The sequence below is a fragment of the Ceratotherium simum genome, chromosome 2 (assembly GCF_057802395.1).
Source record: "Ceratotherium simum simum isolate JZ-2026a chromosome 2, ASM5780239v1, whole genome shotgun sequence".
Classification (NCBI taxonomy): Eukaryota; Metazoa; Chordata; class Mammalia; order Perissodactyla; family Rhinocerotidae; genus Ceratotherium; species Ceratotherium simum.
This window is the reverse complement of record NC_141901.1, coordinates 62,767,491-62,782,948: the sequence shown is the minus strand read 5'-3', so window position 1 is coordinate 62,782,948 and position 15,458 is coordinate 62,767,491. Positions and strand designations below refer to the sequence as shown.

Sequence of the window (15,458 nt, the reverse complement as noted above, 5' to 3'; positions counted from 1 at the left end):
ATCTCTGCATTATCTCCCAATAAAATATTGGTTAGTTGCTTGCTTGCTTGCTTGCTGTGTTGTTTATGAACCATAGCTTTGGTTGCCTCTTGATTTCTGACAATCCATCTCAGTAAAGCTGAAAATCCATTAATACCCTACTCCTGATTTGTTTCCTTTATAAGAAAAATGTAGACAGCTTAATTTGAATTTTTAGGTTAGATATTTTCTCTTCGTTCCAAAGTTCATCAATGTTTCCATTCTTTTCACAATCAAAAATGCATGTTTTTTTTAATAATCATGATTATATTTATCGATAACATTTCTCACACTCATACTCTAATCTGTTGAAAACAGCTGCATTTTCTGATATTCTTTTATTATACTTTTAGATTATTATTAGGGAAAGAAGCAAAATTCTAATTAATATTATTGCTGTCTTAGAAAAGCTACATGGACTATTAGTTGAAAATCACTAGCCTGTACACTGTCTCCTGAGTTCCACAAAATATATTTCCAACAGCCTATTGAAATATCAAACAATATATCTCAGATTGAACTCATTATCTTTCACCTCCAAGCATCCCCTTCCTCTAGTTAGTCCTCATTCTACAATCCTTATCTTTTCCATAGTGTACATCATCTGTGTGTATGCTAGCCCTGAGTCATCTTCAACTCCCGTCATATGTTTTTGTATCGTCCAACATCAAATCAGTTACTAAAACCTATCAATTCAGTCTCAGAATTGTTTCTTAAATCTGGCTTTCCTATGAATCTGTATTAGTGCCGCCTTGTTCAAAACATAACTATCTCTCACTTAACGTTATTATAATCATGCTCGTCACCAGAATTTCCTTCAACCTTCCATATTCTATGTAGCTACTAGATTTATCTTCTTGTAAAGTAAATCTCAATTATTCAGTCAGTCAGTCAGTCACTCTTTTATTCTTCCATTTCACAAATAGTTAAACGATACCATCTTTTAGCTTAAATTTAATTTTGATTTCCTTTTGTGTTGCCCATTAGTAAGTTTGAGCCAGATTTTTAGCTCACCCACAGCAAATGTGTAAATTCATTAGTGAATGCATTGGTGCACTGGCTTCATTTCTCACTCCATTTTATTTAATTCCCTCTTGTTTACTTTTTCTATTTGGTTTCATCATTGTCTTGTATTATATATAACTTTATAACCATGATTAATTTATACCACAAGAAAAAGCATATAGTAAGTCATCCATGCATATTTCCAAACGTCTAACTGGCTTCAAAAATCATTCTAGGCTCCTCATCACTCATAAGATAAATACCTTAGCATGGTTGCATTGTCTGGCCCCCACAATTTTTCAGCTTCAAGTCTCACAATCCTGTGTTCAGAAACACAGATGTTCTAGGGATTCTTAGAATAAGTCCTAGCTTTTCAATTTGCCATGTCTTTATATTTCTGTTGATATTTTCAAATATGCTCTGAGGAGCACAATTATTTCATAACATGCAAACAAGAATTCCTTGTATAAAAGTTATAGTGTCAAGTAACTTTGAAAAGTAGTATATACCACATTCTTATAAAGATCCTGATTGCACAATTGCTTAAACAGTAGTACTTTTTCAAACTTGAAGATTTAGTTAAGTCATTCATTCTCAGGCCTATTTAAAGGAAGATACTGAATCGTATATCTGAGGTGAGTGCTATGGTCTGAATATGTGTGTCCTTCCCAAATTCATATGTTGAAATCCTAATGCCCAGTGTGACGGTTTTAGGAGGTGGGGCCTTTGGGAGGTGCTTAGACTCCGCCATCATGAATGGGATTAGTGCCTTTATAAAAAAGGCCCAAGAGAGGTCCCTAACCCCTTCCACCATGTGTGGACACAATGAGAAGTCTGCAACTCGAAAGAGAGCTTTCATGAGAACATGACCATGCCCTAGCCCTGATCCACACTTCCAGCCACCAGAATGGTGAGGAATAAATTTCTGTTGTTTGTGAGCTATCCAGTCTGTGGTATTTTGTTATAGCAGCCTGAACAGACTAAGACAGTGAATTCATGGAATCTGAATTTTTATTAAGTGACCTAAAGTATTCTTGTAATCAAGAAAATTTAATAAACACTTGTTAAACTTTCTGAGAATTCTGCAGCCAAGAAACCTTTTTACCGTTGTTTAACCCAGTATTTGTCAAACAAATTTAGGTATGGACATCTTTTTACCTGCCATCTAGTTCTTCTCAGAAAATACCATAAGAAATGCTGGCTTATGGGCCGGCCCCGTGGCTTGGTGGTTAAGTGAGCGCGCTCCACTGCTGGCGACCCGAGTTCGGATCCCGGGCTCCCACCAGCACGCTGCTTCTCCGGCCATGCTGAGGCCGCGTCCCACATACAGCAACTAGAAGGATGTGCAGCTATGACACACAACTATCTACTGGGGCTTTGGGGGAAAAAATAAATAAATAAAAAAAAATCTAAAAAAAAAAAAAAAAGAAATGCTGGCTTATGTTATTCTCTTTATGTAAAATTCTCTTCCCATCCAGGAAAATTCCTGGACAACCTTCAAGACCCAGCTTAAAGCAACTTTCTCCATGAAGACTTCCCTGTTCTCTCCTATATAATAACCCTAGTTCCAGCACTATAACATTTATCTAGTCACCTTGTATTATCTTAAGTCTATTTCCTTCCTCTAGTTTCTGAGGAATTTGAAGGAAAGGAACACTTCCTAGTCTTTAATATGTATTGAATTGCTGATACACAGCATTCATAGTTTATGTGATGAATGACTAAATTCATGAGTGATTCCATTAATGAATGGGAAGATATCCTCAAGCCTTCTAGAATAATTATGGATCAATCAGCACAATATAATCAGAATCAAAGATATAGTCAAATTCAAATTTTGTTCTTTATACCAGTCTAACTTATTTCTAGGGCATATGTTATTGTAAATTAATCTTCATATGTAATCTTAGAAAAACCTATTCCCAACTTTATGAACTACCGCCATTCACTATCTTAAATTTCTTTTCTAAAGTTTTCTTCTTTGATCAAGTCTTTCCTGGACTGCTTTATCACTGAAAGACAGCAGAGGAATGAATACTTTCTCTCATTTTCCTCTTGTACATTTACCATGTTCCTTTTGAGCTAATAGCTTAAATATACTTTTAGGATTTATAACAGAGAAGGAACAATTTTATAAAGTATTTGCCTAAACAGATATTTTATATAAGGTACAGAAAAGCTGACTTCAGTATAAGATTACTCTAATAGTTTCTTAAGGATCTCATTGTGGACTTAAAATATAGGCCCAGTATTTTAAGGGCCGGGCAGGTAGCACAGCCATTAAGTGCGGGCACTCCACTTCGGTGGCCCAGGGTTCGCAGGTTCGGATCCCGGACGCGCACGACACACTGCTTGTCAGGCCACACTGTGTTGGCATCCCATATAAACTAGAGGAAGATGGACATGGATGTTGTTAGCCCAGGGCCAATCTTCCTCAGCCAAAAGAGGAGGATTGGCATCAGATGTTAGCTCAGGGCTGATCTTCCTCAAAAAAAAAAAAAAAAAATATGTATATATATATATATATATATATATATATAGGCCCAGAATTTTTAAAAATTTTAACTTTTGGTTTGATTGTTTCAATATTTTTATATACATATTTACTGAATACCTCATAGCAAAAATGAAGAAAAAATCTAAAAATGAACATTAATTGAAATTTCGTGAAGATTCTTAGCAAAAGAGACAACTTCATTGTGTATTGAAATGTTTATTCTTGTGGGGTCTATTTTGGCATTGTAATTTCCTCAGAATTACCCAAAACAATATGCAAGTGAGATTTTCTCTTTTCTAGTCTGCAGACATGCACTTTAATACCCTATTTTTAGCTTCTTAATTTAAAAAATATTTTTAGAATAGAATGCATTTTGATCAGTGAATGTAGCCAACTGTGCTGGTGTTCATGAAAATTCTATTTAAGTTTAGAGATTAAAAAAAATCCATGAATTGTTTTGAGAAGTCAAATAACTCTACTTCATGTATTCTTAAAAATGTCACTTTATACTTTAAGGCAGTGTGCATATGTTCTTACCAATAATACATGAATTCATAACTTAATAAAGCATCATACTGTTCTCTAAATTACTAGATCATTGGTTTTTGAATCAAAAGACAGACTTATCTGTATTTAACCTGCAGAATTCCCACAACATAGCTTTACATGTAGAAGGCAATAAACCTCTGTTGATTTAGTTATCTACCAACTTCATTTAACTACTCACCAGGTCACCTATATGAAACACATAGAGCTCAACAAAAGGGCTATCCTAGTCTATGATGAAGAAAATAAATGATGAGATGAAAGATTTAAAAGGTTAAAAAAAAAAAGTAAAAGAGTTAAGAAGCTAAATGTAAAAGGTCCTTCATGAATAACAGAGGCCTCTGGATTATTTCCAAATAGCCAAAAGGATTCTTCTGACTAGAATTTTATTGCATTGGTTCAGACAAAAATGTGACTTATTTGTATATCTTTAATAGTATTGCATTTCTCTTAAGCCACTTATGAGCAGTGGTAGCCAACACATACACAAAGAAGCCATGGACAAGGAGAGAGAAAAGCTGCATTCCATTATATAAATGCGTGTCCCCTTGGCTTGGTTCCTAGAGCAATGTGGGTGCTCGCTGAAGGAGGCATGCAGAGGTTTGCCAGCCCTATTTTTACTGGTACTGGGAACCACCTGCAGATGGTTGCAGGGTTATGGGAAGTCACTGGTGGAATTTCTATCAGCATGCTTTAGGTCGCTCAATCTCTGGTTCCAGCTCCCATTCCTCTATTATCCAAGACAGGTGTGGTCAGTTTCCTTTGGTCTTGATTCATTGGTTCTTATTCATGGAAAACTCCCTGGTGTTTTCCCCAAGAAAGGATAGCAATTTGATTCAACTTTAGCCATTTAATTTGTTGTTAAATTAACTGGCATGCTATGTCACAGGGAATGATATTACTGGATTCTGGAACTTCCTATTTCCCCGTCTTTTCTTCAGATTACTTTACTTTAACCTTGCATTTTGTGAAATAAAATAGATATGTCTTTTACAGTAATACTTGTACCTACTCATACAAATACATTTTACATGCTCCATTAGGTGCATTATAAACTGGCTCCTTAGAAATCCTAAGAAAAGTTTCTTGATACTTACTATTTGAGAATGCTTCTTGTAAATTAAATCTGTTACTTTGAGTTTAAAGTCACATTTGAGTGAGTTTTAAAAAAAATTCACTGGAGATTTACTAATTTCTGCAAATTTTTATTAATGGTAGTTGGAAATTTAAGGTGTTTTCTTTTTACTGGTGATGATTTTGTGTTTCTACGTCTTTATACTCTGCCTTCATGTTTTCCCATGGTCTTTGTTAATACTCTAAATGCATCACCTAATTTGAAACAGACTTGCTGCTGTTTTCAACTATATTCAGTTTGTGAGTTAAATATATGAGATAGAAATAACTGTACAAAATGTGAATTTCTAAGGCTAGACATTCCAACTAGGCCTTTGCAGCCAAGAATGTGAGTTAGTCTAGGCAGGAATGATAAACTTGGGTTATTTAAAAGTAATAGGCAATGGGTGTGAATCCTGAATTTAGAATTTTATCTATTTAATTCATATGAAAGGTTGTGTTTGAAGAAGACTGGAGTTGAAGGCTCCTTTATTAAACGTACCCAAGCACAGATATGTTCAGTGTGCGAAATAACACCAGACACACCATAGGTAAGTGATGCAGAAGGAAATGTGGTTCAACTTCCTCTGTCCTTCTCCAGCTGTCAGTCTCTGGTATCAGCCACTTTATTTTAGTTGGGAAGGAAATAGGAAATTAGAGCGAGTGAGCACACAAGAATAAGAAGACTCTGAAACAGGATGTACATGCTGTGGTTAATAACAGCAAAACACCCCTAGGTTTACGATTCCTGCCTAGACTAACTCACATTCCTATCTGAACAGCCTAGTTGGAATGTCTCATACCAGTAACCCTGCAGGCAGAAGTGATAGACATTGACAGAAGAATGGCTCCCACATGCTTTCAATATGGTGGAGGTTTCAGGTGACAGATTGATTTGATTGGCCACCCTCATGATTTGGGTGGAGCACCAGAGGAGATATATTCTTCATAGGTTTGTCTTTTAGGGAAAAAAAGGTCAAATAACAAAACTGAAATGGTGTGGTAACAATAAGTCAATGAAGCACATTCAATAGCATATGTGAAAAATTCCAAGCAGTAGTAAAGACAAGAATACATGAGTGAAACAAACTAATGAGCTATAGTGTAAAAAAGAAGTCTTTATCTAAAGCCACTTCTACTCCTGCAAAGAACAACTAGCTCTTAGGAAGCATGATATAAATGGCATTGCTATAGTTAGCATGCTCTCTAACATAGGGACAAACATTTATTCAAATGAAGTTTCTCAAATCAAACATACACTAGAATACCCAAGATAGTAACATACGGTGATGTGCAGCAAATCTGGGGCACTGAGGCTTATGTTATTCCATTCTGGAAAAACAAGATGGTTTAATGTAAAATGTTTACTCTAATGAATCAGTCTACATTTCAAACTATATGCTGCCTCATTTCTTCAGCCTCAGAGGTTGGTCTGATTAAATTTAGGTTCCTGTGGTAGACTGGCCAACCCTACCTCAGATCATCTCTGTTCCTAAGGTTCAGGGAGATTAGATAACATGCCAAAGACTACACAGTCACAAATGTGAAGATCTAGCATCAGAACTCAGGATTTTTACTCCCAACTCCATGTCCCTTTTCCCATCTCACGTATCCCTAAAGTTATGATTCAATCCCAATTCAGCCACTGACCGTACTAAAGTAAATCACATCAGCTTTCGGGCTCCCCCACTAATCTCTCAGTTCTCACTGGACTACAGATGGGCCATATTATTGATCTGAGTTCTGATTGGTCTCAAAAACCCTATGTAGGCACTTTAGCAGGCTGAAGTCCAGTTTTAAATTCCATGAATTTATTTATTCCTATAGTTTAAAACTCATTAAATCTACTATGGAGCATAAAATCGAAGTGAACAAGCCATTGTGTCTTCTCTCAAAGAATTCACAGACCAGTGCAGGGACAGACAATAAAATGAACAATTATAATTAATTACACTAATATATAAACTTGTTTTTAGAAAAGCCAAAGATAATACTCTAAATAAAACTAATAAAACTAAAATTTAGTGGCTGGCAGAAAAAAAGTAGCCAGTGAAGGCCACCGCAAAGCACAGAAGAAAGTGCAGAGGTGAAGTCAGGACCAGTCAGCACCCTGTTGTCTCCCTTTCTCCATCTATAAAAGAGGAGAGTGTGACAGTTCAGCGGGTATGTCACATCACTGTGTGAATATATACTCAGTTCCTTGCACAGTGATCCATACTGTATTTTTAATTACATTACTCTTATTCTATGAAATAATGTCCACATGATTTGTATAAGCAGGAAGTTATATTTGGAATAATGCTTAGACACTTATCTCATTTTAACTGAATTATATGTTAGCAAATAAAGCAATCAACCTACCAATATATTATTTTAAAAATTATATATTTATATATAAATATATAATCAAGACTATCCCTAAATAGCTATCTGTATTTATTCTTAAAGAGACCACTGTTAATGGACTCTAAAAATGAATTTTCAAGATTTTTGTTCTATATTTCTGAATTCTCCGTCCTAGTGGGGCTGAAACCTGAATATTGTGAATATTACTGGGATGTATACCCTGTAATGTTACCTGGAATTCTCCTCAATTTTCTTTCCATTATTTCTAGGACTACACATTTGAGGATATATATTGGCTCAAGAGTGTGTGCCAGTGGCTCTGCAATGAAAGAGGGAGATAGTGGAGATTTGCACTCTATTCCCATTTCTGTGAATAACTTGCTTATAATCTTTGGCAATCCTTGATTCAGGCCCCACATTTATTCAATAAGTGATAGCTGAAAGCAAAGCATTATGCTAGGCGCTATAAAAGTCTGAGAGCTGTAGTATTCTCCTTTAAGCAGCTGGCAGTATAACAGGGGAGGTTAGCACAAAAATAACACAAACTATATATTTAGTGTAATAAAAGCTACAAGTAAAATGGCGTGAGAGCTCTAGGGGGACTACGACTTTCAGCAGTGGATACCAGGAAAGGCATGTTGGATTACGAAATAGGAACACTTCTCTTCATTGCTGAAACACATTACTGAAACTTTGTTTAGTGATAGAGGTTTAGGTGGTGCTGCAGAAAGTAGAATACAATTGTTATTTTTAACTGCAATAACTGTGAAATTGTAGGGATCGCCATAAAAGGTATTTTTATTCTTTGCGCTTTTAGGAAGCAATGAACAATAGATGTCAGAAATCATTAGTTGTGTCGATTTCACATGTATTCAAATATGTACTTTACAATGTACCTTAGTATTTCACGTTTAACAGCCTATAATTTTTGACCTGAGTATATATATTTTCAAATTACAGCTTGTAAAATAACCCTTCACATATTTAAGACAAAATTATGATACTCCAACCAGCTATATCCTAAACCAAATTTTTCTGCCATTTTTGCTACTTGAAAATAAAGCAGCTACCTTTTCAGTACTGAAAGAATACTTTCTTTTAAAGCCATAAAGCTGTATTAATAGAATCCCAAACATTCCATAGTGATGGCTCAACATGCTAAAATGTGAGTTCAGAAAGCCCATTTTGATCTAAACTGTTTACTCTGATTTTCAACAGGGGACAGTGAACAAGGGTCCACAGTTCAGTTCTTGAAAATGTGGTCTAGCTAGGGAACCGCAGGGAGGTTGACTGGCAACTCTCAGAATGCCAGGGAGACAGGGCAAAGGGTTGTTCCTGACATATTTCAAATGACTTTCTAAACAGCACTCTTCTATTAGCTTTTGAAAGGGGGTTTCAGTAGTTACAGAGCAAGATTCAGAGGTGGGAAAGTTGCTATTAATATGATGAAGAACTGCATTTGGTGGGAGGGATCAAGAATGAGAAGGAAAGAGAGGCAAAGGAGATGGGAGAAAAGAAAAGCATAGGCTAGTGGAAAAAATAACAAATGGCATTTTTTAATGAAGTGACTCATTTGATAGTTCATACAAAAATCCCAAAGCACCACATTAATACAGCGGGTTTTCTAAGCTAGAAAAGGAAAAATACATCATTAACCCAAATATTGAATTTTACCTATGAAACTGGACAGGGCAGCTACATTAACAAAATGGTACAGGTGAACGTTTGGCTAGCATAACAACAGTTCCTGGAAAAGCTGTCCTATGAATTATCCCTTAATAGTACTTCCTTTTCATAGATTAGCAAATAGTCTTGAGTTGCAAATTTTGTAAGAATTTAATTGTGTTCTCAGGGGAAATTTGGATTGAAGTGACTTTCTCACAGAAATTACTGATTCTTTGAGAAGCAACAGGTACTCATGCAGAAATAAGTTCCACCCCCTCTTACAGAAATTATTTGTCTATCTATCTCACCCACCACAAGGGAAGTTCCTTTAGAGAAGACCCTGTACCTTGTCTTCTGACACCCTGACATTTACCACAATATCCAGCATATAGTAAGAACTCATTAAGTTGGACGAATGGAATTGAAATGTCCAAACTGGAGCAGAAACTACTTCTATTCAGCAGCCACCAATCACAGACATGGGACTCAACTCCTTGCCTGAAATGTAGAAGAATTGTAGCTTTTGGGGGGCTTTCTGAACAATGTCTTTCCTCACAGTCATATGATAAGTTATGAAGTTCAGCTGGAGAAAAATCACAACTGAAACATCTTCCCTGCTAGTTCAACCACGGAAATTCAAACACGGCAATTGAGTTTCGGAAAGCAGAGGCTCTTTCATCCACCTGACTGACACAGCGTTATCAGTTGACAGGCTCATTACCACATGGTTATCAACTTACTCAAGCAAATGAAAATTTCATGAATACCTAGCAGTCATGGCAGATGTTAACATAGTTTGGCAGAGAGATTTAAAACGCATTATGTACAAGCTTCTCATTTCTTATTACAAACTGTTTTCACTTTACTGATATGAACTGCTGAATTGTCATGGTTTTCTCCCTTTGTTGTTGAGATCTGTATTCAATGCAAAATAATTCACTGTTTTCAGTCCTTGCCAATTTTGATAAGGTGCAAATGTTTATTTGGCATAGGTGAAATGGAGCAGAATGGGTATTTTTATACTATTCATGCTATACTAAAACAGGCCAAAAATGAATTTTTAATAGACAACTATATCTTGGATTCTCCACTGTAAGGAAGAAATTGATATTATTTTTGTCATTTTAAAGTAAACATATGAGATATATGTCTAGTTAAGTCTAATCAAAATAAGAAAGTGTACTGTTTTCTACACTATTTTGCTTTTTATCTCTTGATACTTTGTGTATTTGCACCATCTTTGAGACAGGCAAGGTTGAAGGGTTGAGAATGGAGTAAAGGAACCCGGGTTTGAATCCATTTCAACATTCATGCAGTGAGTACTTCCGAGCATCTAATGTGGGTCAGGCACAGGCGACAGCTTTGAATAAAAATTGACCTCATCACTTACAGTTTAAAATGAATAAGACAAACACTTGTCAAATTTCTTATGTTCAAATTCTTGCATTATCTTTCACAGACCAGTGCAATTAAGATCAAGGAGATGATGTGTCATCATATGGATATAACATTTCTACAACTGATAGCTTTTGGTGACTAGCAATCCCATACAATAGAAGGGCCTCACAAACTAAAACTAAGGTTGTAATATTGGGTACTTGAATCTAACAGTAATCATATTAAAAAAAAGTAAACACTGTCTTTGACAAACAACTGAGATTTAAGTTAAATTTCTAGAGGTATATATTTCCATTCATTGAATGGAAACCAAACAAAATTAATGAAGTACATTACTGTTTTTACAAGAACTAGTAATCAAGTAGTCCTAAATGTAGCTCTGCTATAATTGGTATTTATGGCATTTTTACATGTTCACTTCTAATTTTATAGCCATTTATTATGTAATTAGGTGCAAACAATAATGAGCTTTTTTATATTTCCTAAATTAATGAGTTATTTATAATTCTCCCCCACTGTGGCAAGCAGACCAAATGATAAATGTCTCCACCCGCCCCCATGATCTTGGCCTTGTGGTGTTCACACCTTTCTGTGATCCATCCCCTCTAGTGTGGGCAGGACCTGTGACTGCTTCTAACCAGTTGAGCCAGCAAAGCTGATGGAATGTCACTCCTGTGATTATATAACAATATATAAGATTCTGTCTGGAAAGCAGACACTCTAGAGACTCTCTTTGCTTCCCTGATAAACTAAGGGACCATGCTGGGAATGCTCATGGGGCAAGGAACTACAGATGGCCTCCAGGAACTGCAGGAGGCCTCCAGTTGCTAAGGAGGGGTTTCCAGCTGACACCCAGGAAGAAACCAAAGCTGGTCCCACAACCATGGGAAACGAATTATAAAAGCAACCTGAATGAGCTTGAAAGTGAATTCTTCTCATGAAGCTTCCAAATGAAACTCCAGATCAGTCTCGTGAAATCCTAAGCAGAGGACCCAGTGAAGCTGTGCCAGGACTACTGACTCACAGAAATTTTGAGATAATAAATGTGTGTTGTTTTAAGCAGCTAAGTGTGTGGCAATTTGATATGCAGCAATAGATAACTGATACACCAACAATTCTACAACTCTTGAAGTCTAAGTAAATGTAGTAATTTGTATAGATGAGGCAGTAATTCATTTTTGCATTCAACAAATATTTATTTAGTGTCATATATTCTTCTAGTTAGTAGGGGCACGGTAATAAACATAAAGGCACAATTCATATGCTCTAATGGAGGACATTTTAGTGATATTTAAAAGTTACCATACAATAATTACATAATGACAATTATGTTAAGTGAATACCAAGTAATCACATGTAGTCACGGGAATTAGGCAAAACTCCCTCAGTGGTGTCCTAGTAGACTTAACAATAAGCTCTTGGCAGCAGGAAGGGGAGTGAGTCTTGATTTGTAGCATTTGGCTGTTTCTGTGCTATAAATAGCCCCACCCCGGTCAATTTTAAGAAATCAGTGTGATATTGAACATGGAGTTGAGAAGACATGAACATAATGAACTTCTGCAAGCTGGTATAGACAGACCCCCACACCCCAGGGGTTCCCTAAGAAAGTGACAGTTAAACTGAGTGCTGAAGAATGAGTCTGACTTAACTAACAATGATGGGAATAAAGAATGTTCTAGAAGAGCAGTCAGCTTATCAAAGGTCCTGAACCTAGAAGAATTTTCTTGTTTGAAGAACTGAAAGGAGAATGTGGCTGGAGCTTAAAGCTAGGGGAACAGAAATACAAAAGGGGAGAAGGAAGGATCAGGAAGGGGTCAGACTGTTCAGACTGCCAGACATTATTCTAGACTCTGGGGATACAAGAGTAAACCAGAGACACAAAGTCTCTAACTCATGGTGCTCACAGGGTGCTTTATGCAGTGTTAAGAATTTCAGAGTTTGGCCTAAAGCAAAAGGAAACCGTTGAATTATTATTGGCAAGAAAATAACAATGTGAATTTTTAAAAGATAGCTGTTTTTTAGATAAGTTCATTTTAAAAAGCATATGAATGTGTGTGGAGAAACCAGTTTAAACAATGTTACTCACCTATGTGTCAGTTCCTTATTCTATGAGATAAAAATAATAACAGTACCTTCATCATGGTTGTTTTGAGATTAATTTAATACATCTAAGTTGTCTATAAAAGTGGTCAGCTCATAGCAAGCACAAAAAATTTTAAGAACTTTTTTCTCCTTCTGCTTTTTTTTCTTTATTTTTTTCTTATTGGTATATAAATACAGGGGGAGGTCTGTGATGGAGATGCAGACTTGGAAGTGGTCACCACATAAATAGTGTTTGAAGTGATGGGAGAAGACAATATTGCTAGAAAGACAATGATAAATGAGAAGAGAAAGAGGGCCTAGGTCAAAGCCAGTAGAGCTCCAAAATTAGAGATTGACTAGAAGTGAAGAGAACCTTCTTCCATTGGCAGAAATCTTATGTCATAAAGTATGGAAATGACAGGTTCTGTCTGCAGAACTATTTTGAGCTCACACCTGGATTACGGGAATCATTTCTAAGGTCATCATTATTAGAAGTATGTAGAAAAACTGGATAAAGTTCAGAGAAAGTAACGAAAATGATTAAAGATTTGAGATTGATGGATTTATGAGGAAAGATTAAAAAACAGAATGTGCTTTAGTAAAGACTATGGGGGGATGGGTATAATTAATCTCCTAGAGTCTTAAAAGAGTAGTAAACACGGAGGAAAAAATAATTATTTTCCTCAGATTGAGAAAAGAAAAAGAAAAAATCCTTAGTCTGTTAGCCCAAATATTAGAAGAGGAAATCCTGATGCTGAGAACATTCATTCTGTGGAAAAAATTTTCAAGGAAACTGCTGAGAATTACATTTTGAAACATTAAAAAACATAATCGGAAAAATAAAATTTAAATTGAGTTCTATAGAACATTTAGTGTGGGTAAAAATAATACATATAGTGAAAAAAACCTCTGTTGTCTTCACTTCCAGATAAAATAGATTCTCCATGAGGGCAGAGATTTGGGTCTTTTGCCCTCATATATCATCAGTATCTGGAACAGTGCTTGAATAGAGAAGTTGCTTGATGTGTAGATGCATTTGTTTAAAAGAAGTATCCTCAAGGATTAAACCTCAAGATTGTATAATTGAGTTATGAATGAATAAAGCTTGATCTATAGATAATAAATACAACCAAATTGAGGCAGAATTCAACTGTGGATCATAATCTTCCCAAACTTCAACCCATCTATTTTAGCAGGCTTGCTGTGGAGAACAAATCAGATTACATTTTGAACAGTTTTAAATTGACATCTTAATAGGAATCTACCAATGTTTTCAGATATTAATTTCCTACATATGAGTAAAACATTGTCAAAATATCTCACAGAAATTTGGTTGTAGTAAAGAGAAAAATGCAATAAAATATTATAAAGCAAATTGTTATTTTAAAATATCATACATAGAAAATAGTATGATTTTAGGGTATAACTCTTTATCATCTCCAGATATGATTATATGGCAATATCAAGAAGATAAAAATGCACAATAAAATATTTTATTTATTTTGATGGTTCTAAAATGAATAACCATTATTTGCCAAAATTAACCTAGATCCAGACTTTTAAATCTCTCCTAATTTGATAAAGCTGATCAGCTCTATGACTCCAAATGACCCAGAATGTGTCAACAATTTTACTATGTGGTTGATTTTGATGGTAGAAACTATTAGTAAAAAAACAAAAAGCAAATATTGACTTTTAGTCTTAAAAAATTCGTTATTTTTCAAATTACTGCCTTAATTTTATTTTTTTAATGTTGTCATTTCAATTAAATAAAATGTCTGTAAATTTAGCAAAGTTTTCGAAGTTATTATGGGATCAATATACTTAAAACCAATTTTAGGGAATGGATTTCATTGGATTGCAGCTTTTTTTATAATAATGAAGATTATGTAGAAAGTAAAGATCTTGTGACTAATTTAGCAACAAAAGCAGTAAATAAAATACTAAAACTATTCTTATAGCGATGATATTAGTGAAAATTCTGTAGAAGGAGTAGACAGGTTAGCCTGTGCCAAGTTTCTTCCTGATAACCAGAAATAACTAAGATAGCATCTTTTATGAATTCATCACTAAAAATGGCTTATAAATTTGGAAGTATGAATTATCTTCTATTTATACACTGAATTTTGCCCTAATCTCACAGATGCTGGAAGCAGAATTAGTAAGGCAACGATAAGTAGAAGGACCATTAATCCCGACTTCAGGAAAATTCTGTCACCAATTAGATGTTCCACTTTGGATTAATTTGCAGAGCAAAGCATCAAAGAAGAACTCAGTAGAACAGGGCCCCAGGAGTCTTCATTGGGATTCACCATGGATGTGTGATCCATGGGAGGATTGTCCATGCACAGGGTGAGGGTGTATGCATAACAGAGATCTGACATGGGGCTAAGAATTAAGTGGTGATACAAGAGATCATGTAGTGCTGGGAGATGTTGAAGATCTTGTCCTGCCAGAATACAAACATGTCGCTGAGCACTATGGGCATTCAGTCAAGATCTTAGAAATACCTTTTGCCATTAGGACTAAGGTCACACCCTAAAGTAGGATCTCTACTCTAAAAGTAAAGTTCAAGACTGAAATAACAGTAACCTAACAAAGACTACAGTAAAGTTTGATACAGCTGGAATAATCTATAGTAATTTAACTGTCAACTTGGGTAAAAATCAACACTGCTTAGAAGTAAACAACATAATCCAGGTGTCCTTCAATGTATCATCTACAATGTTCAGCCTACAATAAAAAAATTAGTAGATATACAAAGAAGCATGAAAATATAAACCATAAT

The 15,458-nt window shown here is 35.4% G+C and overlaps 1 long non-coding RNA gene and 1 pseudogene across 1 annotated transcript in view; one reads left to right on the top strand and one right to left on the bottom strand.

Moving 5' to 3' along the window:
• Positions 1 to 15,458, top strand: part of LOC147918033 (uncharacterized) — a 1,004,068-nt gene that overhangs the window by 418,295 nt on the left and 570,315 nt on the right. The window lies entirely within an intron of this gene.
• The window catches only part of LOC101388803 (serine incorporator 1 pseudogene), a 242,044-nt pseudogene that overhangs the window by 49,116 nt on the left and 177,470 nt on the right, over positions 1 to 15,458 (bottom strand).